The following is a 13,656-nucleotide window of genomic DNA, read 5'->3' as shown; positions in this document are numbered from 1 at the left end:
TTTTTTGGCTGTTTGGGATCTGTTAACTGAGGGCAACATTGGGCTGTAAAGAACAAAAACATCATATGTTTTACTTCTTGTATATGTTTGAAGAAACTCAATAAATGAAAACTTTTACACATAAAAACAGGATTCTCAACAAATGTTCATTTCATTCATGAAAAGAACAATAAAAAGGAATTACAACAGTTAATTGCAAGGCTATTCCACCCCATATAATTTCATTCTATGTGAAATGACTTGAAACAATTAGATGGCACAGTAAAACATAAATGGACATTGCATTTTGCACACTTGACTTTTGTTATCCCTTTACACCCAGGATTTCTGCATCTGTTTTTTTTGTCAGAGTACTCTGGCCAGTGTCCTGTTGCATCAAGGCGTACTGAGGAATTCGGAATGGGTGCAGTAGGGCCTTTCTTTTTCTTTTCTAAATAAGCTGTTTCAGTTGAATAAGATGCTCTTCGCTTCTTTCCACTGTCTACCCACTTCACTTGGTAAAGCAAACTGTTAGCAATAGATAATTTGAACATTTTCAATGGTAATGGAGAAGTTACATTCTGTTGCTTGTATAGTATCCAAGCTTGGGCAACACTCAAATCCAGAAGATGCCATAAAAGGCGATGGTACCATTTTTTGGATTTTATTGGAATACGGTAGTAACTAAGCAATCCATCAACCAAATCTACTCCTCCCATATACTTGTTATATGTTGCTACCACTGACGGACAGGAAACCATTACAGTTGATTTAGTTGACTTATCCCAACGCTTCACTTCTTTTACTGGCTCAATAGCTTCATAGGTGGTAAGAAGGGTAACTGCCCTATTGTCAAACCACTTCACGCCTCGTAATTCAACACCATCAGACTGAACAACTTTCATAACACTTGTTCCACGCCCCTTCTTCTTCATTTGGGTGTCAGATGGCATGTTGCAATTGGTTAGACGGTTGGTTTTTATAGTACTAACAATAGCAATACCTTGTTTCATCAAATTCACTGCTAATGGTATGCCTGTGTACCAATTATCAACAAATAACTTATGCCACTTTTGCCTTTGCACATTCTGTAAGAGGTGAAAAACTATGTTTCCAGTGGCTCCAATGTCTGGTTGATCAGGACAAACTTCAATCTTTCCTGTATGAATAAGGAAGTTGTAGACAAGACCGTTTTCACCACTCAGAACATAAAATTTGTAGCCCCATTTCTTTGGCTTTTTTGGATTGTACTGTTTAACTTTGAGCGACCCTTGAACGGCACCATTTGCTCATCTATGCATATAAACTCCGTAGGAGTGTACATTTGAAACTGACTCCGGAGAAATTCATAAAATGGGCGGATTTTATATATTGGGTCAGTACAACCACTTGGCATGGTGCTGTTGTCATTGCAGTGCAAAAATCTCTTGATGAGGTAGAATCTGTTTCTTGACATAATGTTAGCAATTTTTTCATATCTAGTATAGTTATCCCAATAGTCTCTAGCACTTGGCATGCGAACCACAGACATAATAAACAGTATACCGATAAATTGCTCTAACTCATTTTTTGTCACTCTAACTGGCTTGTTAGGGTTAACTTGAACAGAATATTTGTTGGTTTCTTCAGTTATAGTTGTCACGATTTGGTCAGTTATAATAGATCTGAAAAAATCAATTGGTTCCACATGATCTACTGGACCCATAACATCACCTGTGAAAGGCAATTGCTTGATTTCCACTTTACTGGCTTCCATTTCTTTCCATTTCAAAGGTTCTACCTTGTTTTTTCTACTAGCTTGTGAAGGTTGATCAGGTGTATCTGACACACAAAAATTATAAATAAGCCAATAAGTACTTTTGGCATCAAAGATAGCCACAGCCAAACATTTACCATGGTATCACTTCTAACTATGGACTTATGCTAAAGTTTTTGAATGCTTTGCCCCTGTTGAAACTTATAGGTTTTCAACCAAAAGGGTGGGTTTACCATAGTCCAGGAAAAAATAATTTAAGCCTTTATTCAAATACATTATATATACTTACATCTATGCATAAATGTATATATGAATACAAACACATACACATCCATGTATCATCACTATAATGTAGACCTATGTATGACAAAGGGAGAACATAAAAATAAACCTTACCGTGTGTTTCATTTTGAATGACATCATTATCATCAAGTTCAAATTCCTCTTCGCTCTCATTTTCCATATCTGATGGACTGCCACAACTACTTTCTTCTGCTTGTTCATCATCTTCTGATGATAATTCACTGTCTTCTGACAGATCAGGTGGGGGTAAAGGTCTAGTTTGTATTAAATTTGCTTTTCTATTTGACCCATAAAATATCCTAGGTTCCATCTTTACGTTCATCCAAGTAAAATAGTTTATAATGTGTTCATATTGAAAAATTGTACTACATGCATGTTTGCAAATGTATCAATCTTCATTTCCACCAGTTACCAATGTTGCTCCAAAGTAACAAACGTTTTCAATGTTATTCACAACTATTCCAATTAACTTCAAATACCAACATTTTCTTCTATCCACGTATCCACTAAAAAATAAAGCCTCCTCTAGCTTGAGACTCTGATCTCTTTAAACAAACTGTATGCATCGTTCTTTAAAATCTTAAACGACTGCGTATCCACGTATCCGCGTATCCACTAAAAAATAAAGCCTCATCTAGCTTGAGAACCTGATCTCTTTAAACAAACTGTATGCATCGTTCTTTAAAATCTTAAACGACTGCGTATCCACGTATCCGCGTATCCACTAAAAAATAAAGCCTCATCTAGCTTGAGAATCTGATCTCTTTAAACTAACTGTATGCCTCGTTCTTTAAAATCTTAAACAACTGCGTATCCATGTATCCGCGTATCCACTAAAAAATAAAGCCTCCTCTAGCTTGAGACTCTGATCTCTTTAAACTAACTGTATGCATCGTTCTTTAGAATCTTAAACGACTGCGTATCCGCGTATCCACTAAAAAATAAAGCTACCTCTAGCTCGAGAATCTGATCTCTTAAAACTAACTGTATGCCTCGTTCTTTAAAATCTTAAACGACTGCGTATCCACGTATCCGCGTATCCACTAAAAAATAAAGCCTCATCTAGCTTGAGAACCTGATCTCTTTAAACTAACTGTATGCATCGTTCTTTAGAATCTTAAACGACTGCGTATCCGCGTATCCACTAAAAAATAAAGCTACCTCTAGCTTGAGACTCTGATCTCTTTAAACTAACTGTATGCATCGTTCTTTAGAATCTTAAACGACTGCGTATCCACGTATCCGCGTATCCACTAAAAAATAAAGCTACCTCTAGCTCGAGAATCTGATCTCTTTAAACTAACTGTATGCCTCGTTCTTTAAAATCTTAAACGACTGCGTATCCACGTATCCGCGTATCCACTAAAAAATAAAGCCTCATCTAGCTTGAGAATCTGATCTCTTTAAACTAACTGTATGCCTCTTTCTTTAAAATCTTAAACGACTGCGTATCCACGTATCCGCGTATCCACTAAAAAATAAAGCCTCATCTAGCTTGAGAACCCGATCTCTTTAAACAAATTGTATGCATCGTTCTTTAAAATCTTAAACGACTGCGTATCCACGTATCCGCGTATCCACTAAAAAATAAAGCTACCTCTAGCTCGAGAATCTGATCTCTTAAAACTAACTGTATGCCTCGTTCTTTAAAATCTTAAACGACTGCGTATCCACGTATCCGCGTATTCACTAAAAAATAAAGCCTCATCTAGCTTGAGAACCCGATCTCTTTAAACAAACTGTATGCATCGTTCTTTAAAATCTTAAACGACTGCGTATCCACGTATCCGCGTATCCACTAAAAAATAAAGCCTCATCTAGCTTGAGAACCTGATCTCTTTAAACAAACTGTATGCATCGTTCTTTAAAATCTTAAACGACTGCGTATCCACGTATCCGCGTATCCACTAAAAAATAAAGCCTCATCTAGCTTGAGAACCTGATCTCTTTAAACAAACTGTATGCATCGTTCTTTAAAATCTTAAACGACTGCGTATCCACGTATCCGCGTATCCACTAAAAAATAAAGCCTCATCTAGCTTGAGAATCTGATCTCTTTAAACTAACTGTATGCCTCTTTCTTTAAAATCTTAAACGACTGCGTATCCACGTATCCGCGTATCCACTAAAAAATAAAGCCTCATCTAGCTTGAGAACCCGATCTCTTTAAACAAATTGTATGCATCGTTCTTTAAAATCTTAAACGACTGCGTATCCACGTATCCGCGTATCCACTAAAAAATAAAGCTACCTCTAGCTCGAGAATCTGATCTCTTAAAACTAACTGTATGCCTCGTTCTTTAAAATCTTAAACGACTGCGTATCCACGTATCCGCGTATTCACTAAAAAATAAAGCCTCATCTAGCTTGAGAACCCGATCTCTTTAAACAAACTGTATGCATCGTTCTTTAAAATCTTAAACGACTGCGTATCCACGTATCCGCGTATCCACTAAAAAATAAAGCCTCATCTAGCTTGAGAATCTGATCTCTTTGAACAAACTGTATGCATCGTTCTTTAAAATCTTAAACGACTGCGTATCCACGTATCCGCGTATCCACTAAAAAATAAAGCTACCTCTAGCTTGAGAATCTGATCTCTTAAAACTAACTGTGTGCCTCGTTCTTTGAAATCTTAAACGACTGCGTATCCACGTATCCGCGTATCCACTAAAAAATAAAGCTTCCTCTAGCTTGAGACTTTGATCTCTTTAAACTAACTGTATGCATCTTTCTTTAAAATCTTAAACGACTGCGTGTCCACGTATCCACTTAAAACTAATACCTACATTTATATTACGTCATGTATTTCGTATGCCTTACTATCATATTCATCGTTCTTTAAAATATTAAACGACTGCGTATTCACGTATCCCTGATATTTAAAAAGCGTGGCTTGAAAAATTGTGGGGTATTCTGCAATCGCTCCTAATTTTGGAAACATTAAATGAATCATGACAATGTAGTTCCCAGTCTCAAACTGTCTCCCTGACATGTTTATCACTAGTGACTCATTCTGTGAAGGCCGGATAGAACCATCTAAAGCACATGTACTAGCAGGCTTTGCAGACATTCTTTCTATATGTTCAGTATTCTAAAATCCTGCATTTTTGAGATATCTAGCTTTAATGTAAACCAAAGATACAATTAATTTTGCAAGTGCATAGTAGAATAGTGAGGATAGGACTCATACAGGTACTATATCAACACTATTACCGGAATTCATCAAAAGAGTCATTATTGAGTATTTTGTATATATCCTTGATCTGTAAAAAAATAACTAATATTAATAAGATTGCATAATACACTGACACAACACACAATAATACCATAGGCAGCTATTCCATATTTTGGAAGAAGATGGACAAGATCCTTGTACAGTGAAGTTTTTCTACAGTACAGTACATATGGTACCAATAGAATAATGACTTTGACAATTATTGAAGCAACTGAGTATAAAGCCCTAATTGAATTCTTATTACTTTTCAGTTTGTAGAAAAACCATGTACAAGCATTTTGTTTACATATAAAACTAGATTCATATTGATCTGACAATGCAGGGAACAGAACAAAGGTCTATTAATCCTACTAAAGACACATTTTTATTATTGCTGCTCTCTGCATTATATGAATCTAGTCAAATCGTTTTCAAATCGTTCAAAAAAATAGTTTTGAAACTGTTTACATACATTTAGTGCACAATATTTACCCATTTTGGCAGCATCGTAGATTTACTCAAGCCAAGAACATCACAAAACTTTTTGAGTGAAACATGACATTCCAAAAGAAAGTGTTCAGCAAGATAAACCAAATTAAGGTGAAATGCAATTAATGGTCTGCTTATTGAACCTGGCCACAAATGTAGTTTAAGAAGAGTAACAGCATCTTTCTCACAGGCACAAAAAAGAATACTCTTTTGATGTTGATTCCCTGTAGATGATAATTTTTAATTGAGACAAGACGCCCACTCTGGCGTTAGCTTGCGATGCGAATTCTAGGCTGTAGTTACGAACAATAGCTACGATAGCACCACAATTAGATTGTACTAAAGGTTCAATTACATGGTGCAATTACAGAAATAGCTGTTGATGTATGGAAATGAGAAATATTGATTCAAAAATGCTGTTTTTCATTTATATTACGTTCTTAGTTTTCATACACCAACAGCCTCTGCGCTCGAAATGTCCGCCCAGGCTTAGATTGCACCAGTGCTAAAATAATATTTCGTGCTAATAGACCAAGTAGTATTAAATATGTCATGCATGATGATTTATTTGTACGTGGATAATTATATTTAGCCACCAACACCAGATCAGTGACAAACACTAATTATAATCACCTGAAGTTGGAGTTTTAGTCATGAACTTCCGTAGTTGTACAGCATACCTTCGGGTTTTGGCGAACAATCTCACCAATAGACCAGATTCACTGTAAATAAACCTTGATTTTGTTGTATGCCAACAAATATATTTGGCCAGCACGAGTTATAAACTATAGTAATTGTGACGTTACCTTATAGGAAGTTACTTCGTGTGGAGAGTATATACCGCTTCTATTAGTAATGAGCCTGTTGGACAAACGACAAACAGCTTCACGATCATAATATACACACTAAGCACATATTGAAATATGTTCACAAGTTTTGGCGTTCAAAAGGCTTAATAAACTTTGAATAGTTATTGCTGTTTTACACATAGTCTAACTGGTGTTAATATGTGGTATACGTGGCCATGCAGTTTTACGATGCTATAAACGTCAATGTAGAGATTCTAATGCCAACGCACATTATTTCCTCTAATGAACCATCACATGCATGCGTAAACAAACATATCCCACTCCCACAATCCATGCCAAAGATGACAGTTATGTTAATAAATAGAGGAAGTCACACTACTTCACTGAGCTTCCTCTCTCCTCCGCAGAGGCTGTTAGATACCAGAATTATTAAAAATAATACATGTGCAGGCGTATTACCTGGAATAATACATGTGCAGGCGTATTACCTGGAATTGTGTAGGCGCGCGGGCTTTAGGTAGGCGCGCGGGGTATCAAGGGAAGGGGGGGGAAAATGAAATGAGCCTCTGCCAGATTTGGTGCGGTTTCTTGGAGCGATATGCGGGTTCTTGGAGTGATGGTATTTTAACATTATTTTGATGGCTGAAAGGCAAGACGAACTTAGTGATGATAGTGATATAGATGGCGTAGAATCGTTGATACACGACCTAAGTTTGGAAGGTTAGTGTGACAAATTTTTATACTTTTTTCTATATTTTTCTATACTTTTATTCTATATGTACTAGCTTTATTTTAATAATTAATATATCCTTTAATTCAACAAATGAACATCTATAGAAGATCCAGAATGTCCAATTCGAAGGCTAGTACACCGCAGAAGTCAATAAGACCTGATAAACGACAACTGACACCAATTCCAAGTTGTTAAATCAGCCTCTGAGAAAAAGCTCTTTCATACCTACGACTCTGATCAGCATGAGGATTCTGTGACTCCAGATGGTAAGCTGATAAATAGTTTGACAATTTTTGGTGTTAAATTTAAGGGCCTATTTAAAGAGTATATTCAGTAGTATTTTGTGCATAATATATCAGTAATTTACTTGTTATTGTGGTTATTGTAAACATATTTCCAGCAATGACCATCCCCCCTGGATTATTCACCGTCAGTCAATGGTTTGACCCAGGGGGGTATCGGGCATGACTGTGGGATTTGACACTATGAAATTTTGGACAAATTCCCCACCGTGGGGCTTGGTTTTCATGTCAAATTTCCCCACTCATAGGCTGAAAATTTTCTTAAAATACTACAAATATGCATGTATTTTAGAAAGAATCATTCACCTCTTGACAATCTTTAAAATCTTGCTGTAAAATGTGAAAAAATCCAATATTTATTTCCCACTTATTTCCAATGACCACAAAACCTATTTTTCACTCACTTGTCTCCAATTCCCATGCAGCGAGACATGACAATGTCCTGGACCCTCAGGTCGCTGGTACTCTTGTCATTGTCAAATTCCCCACCCAGGAGTAACAGTCGTAACAGACCATTGTTAAACCCTGTGAGCATGCCCGATACCCCCCTAGGGGCAACGATTGACTGGTGCATTACACATGCATTTTGTTTTTATAGTTCTTTAATACAATGTTATGGGATTAAGGTATAAGTGGCATACTGTACAAATTACATGGCTGCCAATTAATATGTGGACCATGGTCATAATTAATATAGCTAGATCAAAGGGTGGGCATTACCATGTCAATGCGACAATGAGGTTGTAATGCTATCACAAACTATTGCTTGCAATCAATTTCCACAATACAATCATTTAAATATTTTATTAATCATGATCACTGTTGACATTTTGTGAATGTTTTAAACAAATATTTCATGTGACATGCCACCTAACCCGAGTAGATGTTAGCTAGGAATTAACTGCCTACTATCACTTTTTCAGCTACCTTCACAGTAATATATACTTACAGTATTCTGTATGATGACTATGACAATATAGTCTGTATCAAAGATGGATAAATTCCAGTGTATAAAGGAGCATTCATAATTTATGTGGTGAGGGGCTATGAGGATTTTGAAATATTTTTTGGCAAGCCCCTCCCCTCCATACCTGCCATATTTTTGGTGACCCCCAAACAACAGACATTCAATGGTTACAAAAAAATCATGACCCCCCTCTCCCAAAAAAAACTTTTGAATTAAATGTATATATTGTAGAGTATATAGACTTCAAGTAACAATATCTTTGATACTCATCTATATATTAGTGTTGCACAACCGTTGAGAATCAACCCTTTGGAAGGGGGGGGACAGCTGCTGCCAGTTGATTTGATTTGGGCAATTTTTTGGCAAAACTAATAATACAGAGGCCAATGTACATTGTATGTTAAAGAAGCAACCTTATTATACCAAAAACAATTGATGGGGGGGGGGGGGTAGAGCCTATGCAGTAGGGCAAATTCATACTGCCCCTGAAAATTTGTCTGCCCGTACACCTAATGAGGGGACTGTTCATAATGCATGCAGCATATTTTTATTGACCCCCCCCAAACTGCTAACTTTGAATCCTAATTGAATAACATTGGAGCTGTGTGGGTTCAGCATCTATTCAAGGAGATGTTTGTTGTAAATTTTGTAATAACTCTCAATTTACTGGTTAATTCAATTTAGCAATTAATTAATGCAAATAGTATTCTATTCACAATGCTCTCACTTGTCCCTTTGTTTTAAGTATGGGAGGATTGATTGAGCGCTCAGATACTCATAAATTTGAGTACATCCAGTGATCCAGGATCACCACGAATTTTCAGTAATCGGGTTGGTTGGGTGGGTGGGTCCCGCCGCCGCTATCTCTCCCTGGGCACTCGATCAAATTTGAAGTAGGAATGCAGTGAGATTCTCCTTATTTATAGCTACCAGGTCCCCATAGGGCTTATACACGTCACCTAAATACATTATGCATGATAATCTGTGCTATTTTATTCTCGTGCTTTGTTCTGAGCATTGTGAATATATGCCGCATCTAAGAGAAAAGGGCGGCAGTATTCAAGTAATACATATCTACCACCATGATTTTTGCTGAACAGAGATTGCACTTACTACATATGTCGATAAATTTCTAGGGCTGCAAAATTATTTCTCCTAAAGGATGTACTGTACATGTTGTTTGAAAACTTCAATATGCTTATTTCTGATATTTTCTGTTTTTCATTTATAATGCATGTACATAGTATATGCTATAGAGTTGAACAATATATCTGTACTGTATCTTTGTTTTTTCAGAGAGTTGTAGTATAAAGTAATGACCACATTTAAACCATTATAGAAATATTGCTTCTATTTTCATGATGAAAATTACATTGTTATTTGTTTTCATTTCCTTATATTTGTTGTCTTTAATTTACATAAATGTGTAGGGAAAGAAACTGTGAACTCGAAAGTTGGCACAGCGAACCTACCAGTAATTTTTATAAAGACAGGAGAGACAATTACGTGAAACGTCTTCTAGAGCACTTTGAAGAAGAAGAAAATTCTGAAATACCACAACAAATAATTCTGGAAGTACTGCAATTGGACGAAGCATATAAAGCTCAGGCAACCAATGCTGTAAGGCAGGCGTTCCCCAAATCATTCGTTAGAAGAAAGGGGAAAGAGCGTGCGACAGTTTATGCTGGTGTCTCAAAGAAACATGCTTTTACGTCATCTTGTAGTCACTCATCAGCCACGTTATCAGAAGATAATACAGATATTGCTAACTTAAAGCTAGTCATTGCTAGCGTTTCAAGTGAACTAGATGAAGTGACTCAACGTATTGCTTGTCAAGTAGCCGCTGATGAAATAAAGAAAGATGTTATTCAAATTTTGGTTGACATGCAACGGAAATTGCAGTTGAAAGTTAGGCAACTGTCAAGTGATCTAGACAGGTTATATGATCGTGAAATACAGCGGCTATAGATTCTCCGTCCCATTCCAATGCCATATGTTCAAAGATAAAGAAAACTTAACAATGAACTAGAAACCTTCACTACATTTCTCAACATTGGCCTTGAACTGAGAGTTTGGAAGTAATCAATTTTCAGAATATGTTTACGGTATTGCCTAACAAAGTGCGAGAGAATTGTCCAATTCTTTTTGATGTGCTGGACGCACTATTTCTCCATAAAACGGATGGTAGAAATGTATCAGAGAAGCGTGTAAAAAGTGCTGTGCACTCCTTAGCTTTGTTGATCAGTTTAAGAAGTCAGAAAATTAAAAACGATCTTAAAATCATGTTCACTTGCCTCTGCATTTCGTTTGGAGCTGGACTCCGGTTTATTACAACTCTGAATAAGTTAGGCCTAACCGTTAGCTGGGATAAAGCAATGAGCTTTTTTGACAGTCGTAAAGCTAAACAGCAAGAGGCAATCAAGCAGATGACACCACTTGAGAAGCCTGTTATCCTTATGTTTGACAATGTGAATATGTACAGGGGCAACACAAACACTTACGTCTATTTAAATCTGCTGGGCCTGTGATGTGGAACTTTACATGTCAAGCAGTTCTCGTACCGAATACCGAGGGTTTAGAGAGATTCTACATAACAAACATGATTGCGTAGAGCCACAAAGGTCAGCGCTAGAAATGAATGCAGAACAGTTATTTATTGAAAATGACCAGGAGAAGAAAGAGCTGTTTACACAAGCTGTTGACTGGTATCTTCTAGACTTACTCGATACTGCATTAAACAGAATCCCTGTTAGTGAGAAAAAGCTAAAAGATATGACCGAGCAGCAAGTAAATTATTACCTGGCCAAGTCGGACTTTGAAACATCTACTACAAAGTACAATATAGACATTCCCAATCAAAGTAAACTTGTGAAACAGGGCAATTTGAATCACAAAAGCGATGTACATGTTCTTCCTTTGTCACTTGAAACAACAGCACAATTGTTGGAACAATGAGCATTCTGGATCAACTTGCCACAGATTTCTCTCTACCTAATGACAAGAAAGGCTCTCAATATATCCCTTTTGATTCTATTTCCAAAACATTTGATGTTAAATTGGCAAGAAACCACTACGAAATAATTCTCAGCCAACAGAACCACCAAAGCTATGATGAGCGTTAGAAATCCATTTACATTCAAAGGAGAAGGAACTTGCTAATGCAAATGAAGATTGCACGGAACAAGACGAAGAAACTTCAAGCCAACAAGAATCCACCGATCCTTCATTTACTGAAACAACTTTGCAGAGTGAACGGCGCCAATTTGATAATGAAGATAAGCCATTTTGGGACACGTATAACCGTATTTGTTCAAAGTTGTCAGATATATCAACATCAACAGTGAAGAGAATTACTTGCAGTTTGTTAACAGTTATGATAAGCATATCTTGAACATTAAAGACCATTTAAGAAGAAGTCTATTGCACGCCGCTGTTGAGCAAGGACAAGAAAATCTTGTAAAATGTTTCGTCGATATGGGTATTAATGTCAATTCCAAAGAAGGTTGTGGAATGACACCTCTCAATCTCGCTGTCTTGCACAAGAATGTCAGTTTGTGTAAATTCCTTCTTGAATCGGGGGCAAAACACAGTGGGCCACTGTTTACAAGCATCCCATCTCCTATGTACATGGCTGATACCTTAAATATTGAACAAATTAAGGAACTATTTAACGAAGATCAAGATCTATCAGAAGATGAAGATCGACTAATTCGCCAAACTGCTGGGTTATGTATAAAGGAAACGGATAATTGCGACTCAACATTGTCAACTGAAAACAATGACAGCGACATAAATCGTTCCTGCCATGGCTTTGTAACTCCAGTTGTTGGGGATGTAGGTACATGTAAAACTAACAACGCGGCTATGACACGGTCTGCTGCTTACAGGTGGATTGGTATTGTCCTGGTGACCTACATAACAAAGGTTACTATTGCGAGGCAGTGTTTAAAGTTCACGGATCCAGTGGTCTGCACTACATTTTATGCGAGATCATGAAGAGAAGAAATTAACGGTGCATGCGTTTAAGAAAAAAAGTTTCAAGAAGGTATCTTATTCATATTAGAGAAGCGATACGTGACGTATGCAAGGCATATGGAATGGCTGCAGTATTGAATTTGTAGAAAGCAGTTATTTTCCTGAACAGAGTGAACCGTTTGACACAGAACATTTTACGTCATTGATCCTTGCCAGGTTTAAAGAGTGGATTTCAGAATCATCGTCGGATCTTGCTTTCCAACACAGAGCTAGTGCATTCTTATTATACGGCCCACTTCAAATGTTGTATGATCTCGCCACATCGTATGGTGATGGAAACGCCCGCGAAATTGTGTTCCAGTTGCAAATACCCATTTATACTCAGCTTGGCTTCACTAATTACTCCACTGAAGTTTTACGACATGTGATCAATTTCCTCGTCAAATGGCCGTTAGCAACCAGAATTGTTGCAACAGAATTGTTCAGTAAACCTCAGTGGAAAGGAAGGCCATGGTATCGAGTTAGATGCTTTCGTTGAATCTGAGGTAGTTCAGCCGTTAAAGAACTATACAACTGGTCATACAACTGTTACTATGTGCAGGAGAATCATGGCCAATATAGATCTTCTGAAGTATGTGAGAGGATCTTACATGGGAAAGGAGGGATTTGACATTCACCACGTCACGTCATTCCGAGCAAACACCTTTGCCTGATCAAGTCAAAGGGGCTTGGTTTTGTTTACAAAAAGGTTTCTTCAAGAATGCCAACCGAAAAGAAGTAGAATGTTATCCACTTGACCAGAAGGGCTGTGCATTTGGCAAGGTACCGCAAAACGTGTTAAATGTTGTTGAAAAGGGAAAGAAGAAGATCGGTGAGCGTTTTACGGCAAAATTGTACGAGTGCTTCCCTGATTTACGGTATGATATTCTGTCCTAAGTGATTAACATGAAATAACTATCGCTCTTAAACTCGCTCAAAAACACACCATCTTTCCGAAAATCAAAAACTATATTCTGTTGAGTTATTTTACATAACAGACATGATCAAACTACGATATTCCATCCGTAGATGTTTTAGAAAGCTTGGGGTGGGACAAACTTGACAAAAGACGCTCTCAAAACAAAGC

This window comes from Dendronephthya gigantea, unplaced genomic scaffold (assembly GCF_004324835.1).
Source record: "Dendronephthya gigantea isolate DGI-Jeju-01 unplaced genomic scaffold, DenGig_1.0 000011F, whole genome shotgun sequence".
NCBI classification, from domain to species: Eukaryota; Metazoa; Cnidaria; class Anthozoa; order Malacalcyonacea; family Nephtheidae; genus Dendronephthya; species Dendronephthya gigantea.
Note: the sequence above shows the minus strand (reverse complement) of the source record.